The 4,270-nt window shown below is 42.2% G+C and overlaps 1 pseudogene; it reads right to left on the reverse strand.

Moving 5' to 3' along the window:
* Positions 1-2,980: 2,980 nt before the first annotated feature.
* Positions 2,981-3,620, reverse strand: LOC148511996 (putative olfactory receptor 2B3; annotated as a pseudogene).
* Between the last annotated feature and the right edge of the window lie 650 nt (positions 3,621-4,270).

Here is a 4,270-nt window from a genome sequence, read left to right on the forward strand (position 1 = left end):
TGACCAGATGTTATAATGGTGTTTCACTCTAGTGAGCGCTGAGTTGACACATCCCCATCAACAATGGGTCTCTTAGGAAAGGTCAGTTTTTCCCTAAAAGCAGCATTTGCAGGATAATCTGAAGCAGAAGATGTCATTGTGTCTTCTTTGTTAGAAATGTTTTGGAGGTATTCCTGATGGTAAACACCACTGCACATGTTGTCGCTTATATTGCATGAACATGGAGTATGGGGTCTCTGTGATATTAGTTTGAGGGTGCAGATTAAGGGTGGGTCTACCACCGCACACAGAACAGTTATATAGGCTGCATCACTTGCCTCAACAAACAACTTCTTGAATTACGCAATATAATGTTTTAATTCAAATTCAGGTTTTTTGTTTTGGACAACAGGAAGAACATATTTTTTTTGCAATTGTATTTATATATGCCTGGGAAAAAAACTCAAAACAAAGAGAAAAAAAGCAATTATGAACTCACATACACTGGCAAGTGACAATAATGCCTGCAGTTAAATCTAGCAGGCACCTACTCCTGTCTCCAGATCTACATACTATTAAACTATAAAGACTAAACCTAAACACAACAATCTCATAATGGCACCCTCAGTGGCAGAACTCCCGGAGACAATGGAGTCATTTGCCACTGGGCGCCAGCCCTGAAGGAGGCACCTGGCTCCATTGTCCCCAGGAGCTGCATGGAGAAGGAGTACTGCTGATCGGCGCTCCACCTCCATTGGTGTAACTACGGAGGGTGCAGTCACACCCCCTGCACCCTCCATTTGCCGGGTGCCCGCTGAGAGTGTTTCCAGCGGGCACCCCGCTCCTATTCAAACCCCCGGCGGCAGCCGGAGGATGGAGCTCCCTCCATCTTCCGGGTCCCACAGTGTACTATGGGATTGATGTCAGCACTGGAGCGGGGATAAAGGTAAGTGTGGGGTTTTTTTTGTGTGTGTACATGCGCAGGTGGTCCCTCTCACTACTGGGGCAACTACAGGGGGCTCACTACTGGGGGAAACTACAGGGGGCTCACTACTGGGGGCAACCAGAGGGGGCTCACTACTGGGGGCAACTACAGGGGGTAGTTACAGGGGGCTTATTACTGGGGGCAACTATAGGGGGCTCACTACTGGGGGCCACTACAAGGGCCTCACTACTGGGGGCAACTACAGGGAGCAACTACAGAGGGCTCACTACTGGGGGCAATTACAGGGGGCTCACTACTGGGGGCAACTACAGGGGGCTCACTACTGGGGGCAACTACTGGGGGCTCACTACTGGAGGTACTGCATAGGGGGACCATTACTGGGGGGCACTAAACAGGTGGGCACTGCATAGGGGGACCAGTACTGGGGGCATTGTATAAAAGGAACTGCATAAGGGGGCGGTAACAGCTGGGGCTGGCATAGGTGCTGGGGGTGGTACATTTTAATATGGGGGGGCACCAATGTTTATCTTGCCTCCGGGCACCTGGGATGAAGTTACGCCACTGGGCACCCTTATAGTGCCCCCAGGGCTACCATCAAAAATGGTGGCACCCAGTGCTGACAAAATAGCCAGGGCCCCCTGCCACCCCTCCCCTTTTTTGAACAGCAGTGTAGGTATTAGTATTTATAATGGGATATTAATAATAATATATGCACTTGACAATTGAATTAATCTTTTTGTGTATCACTGAATGCAGTGCAGTCTTTTGGCTTCCTTTTCAATTTTGAGACCTCTAGCCCCCTTCTGTCTCTCCAGCCCAGCCCTGCTGTCTGATTCTTGTCTCCATTCCAATCCTAGCCCCAGACAGTTCAGCCCTAGCCCTAGACAGGTCAGCCCTAGATAATCAGCCTCAGACAGCCAGCCCCAGCCCCAGATAGCCAGCCCCAGCCAACCTGCCCCAGACAGCCAGTCCCAGCCCCATATAGCCAGCTCTAGCCCCAGATAGCTAGTCCCAGCCCCATACTCACCTGATGCTTGTTGCTCCTCAGTCATAAGCCGTGGCTCCTCTCTATATCAGTGGAACAGCTTGACGTCATGTGTGCCGGCTGCCGGGTCTCTCTCCAAAATAATAAAAAAAATCTAGCAGGCTTTGCAGCAGAACAGACAGCGGAGAGTTTTGCCGGCAGCCCTTGGTGCCCTGATAGCTTGCTAATGGCTTTTTCTAATACAGTGCCTCACTGTGCTCCAGCCGCCATCTGACACCCTCTCTCTCCACTCTCCTGTTTGAAATGGTGCTTAATCATGAGGGAAGGACTTTTATATGTTATCAGAAATACATGATATCCTATACCAGGAAGATGATGTTTTGTCACATTTTGGGTTACGAACTTGGCAGGGAATCCTGAGCTCAGACTGAGAATCACTTGAAACCACAAAGTTTGGGTGTGAAAATTGAACCACTCGTCTCTTTTCTAAAGTGATCTAAAGTTGGATTTTTTGGCTACTTTTTTTGTCAGTTTTGGCTATACCTTTTGCTTCAGTTCTCAGAATCGCAGACAATTTTTTGGACAGCATCTGCAATGTTCAACAAGTGATTGCTGCATCACAAAAATGTCCAGATATCTTTATGCCACAGATTGCATCTCCCACATGGACCACTTCTTACATTGTTTTCCTGAATTACTTTTTTAACTAGTAGAGATTGAAAAAGTACTACTAAGTGGAAATACAGTTTTAACAGTTGTGATTTGTTCATACTAAAATTAACTGTAGATGACTCTAAGTGTTCATGATATTTAAGAATGGTCTTAGACTCAAACCAACATATGGAGGTCCATTTATTATTATTATTATTATTATTATTATTATTATTATTATTATTATTATTATTATTATCTTATAAAGCACAGTATATTCCATTGTGCTTTACAATTGCAAATCTCAATTATAAACCATAGATTTAGTTGTTTTGAATTTGGTAAATTTATTTATTGCAAATAAAAATAAATGTCTACATCTACATTGACAAACAGAATCAAGTGTTTAGCTAAAAGTGTTATAACATAGACTTGCCATTTCCATTTTTTAATTTTAGAAAGGCTGCATTTACATCTTTATTCCTAAGTGTATAAATCAAAGGATTCAGCATTGGAGTAATAATTACATAAAAAATAGCAATAAGTTTGTCTGTACCTGATAGAGAGCTTGACCTAGGTTTCACGTAGGCAGACATAGCTGTGCCATAAAACATTGTCACAACCATCATGTGCGACCCACAGGTGGAGAAAGCTTTCTGCTGCCCAGCTGCAGATTTCATTTTTAAAATGCTTAAAATTATTTTAAAATAAGCTATTACAATAAATGTCACTGGTATCATAAGAATAATAACACCAGCAGTAAAAATAATACATTCAATTACCATAATATTTTCACAACCCAGTGATAATACTTCTGGTACTTCACAAAATAAATTATTAATTTCATTATTATCACAACGATTTACATTAAGTGTAAGAGTAACAGGAAAAAGTTAGAATAAACCCACATATCCATGTACCCATGGCTAATCTCACACATACCGCTTTACTCATGATTGTAGTATAATGTAATGGATAACATATAGCTACATAACGGTCATAAGCCATAATAGCAAGCAGAACACACTCATTTATCCCTAAGGAGCCAGAAATATACATCTGTGCTGCACACTCAGCATAAGATATAGGACCTCATTCAGAGGCGGTCGCTCGGGAGCGATCGGTCACACATAAAGTGATCTTGAATATGCAAATCAAGCGCTCATTCGCAATGCACATCGTAAGCGTGGAAACACCCACAACAAGGAAAACACACCTCCTATCTCTACGGCCTAATTCAGAGTCAGTCGCAGGTGGCAACCTACATCAGCATCGTGATCGTATTGCCGATTGATGTCACATTTGTGCTTTCGATGGTTCTTTTTCTATTTCAATGCGAATGCAATCAGCGTGCAATCGCATGTTGTTTTTTTTTCCTTTTTTTTGTGCATTATAAATTAAGCAATTAATTAACTATTTAGTTGAATTTTACTATAATATTTAGTCCAACATTTTTAAGTTTATTTTATTATTGTTGACCATGTTATGAAATTAAAGACCACACATTTTTTTGTAAACAAACATTTTATTTTTTTGGAGAAATAAAAAAAAAAAACTTAAATAGCATTTTGCAGCCTCTGTATTGCTGCATAAATTTCCAAAACAGCCTCCCCTATTACTCCCAGCTCCCTTCTCCACATATCTTGCAAGGGCTCAGCTTCCACATCTGAAATGCAAAGGAAATATGTTTGTTTGTTTTTTTTTGCATT

The sequence above is a fragment of the Taudactylus pleione genome, unplaced genomic scaffold (assembly GCF_031769625.1).
Source record: "Taudactylus pleione unplaced genomic scaffold, aTauple2 ptg000286l, whole genome shotgun sequence".
Classification (NCBI taxonomy): Eukaryota; Metazoa; Chordata; class Amphibia; order Anura; family Myobatrachidae; genus Taudactylus; species Taudactylus pleione.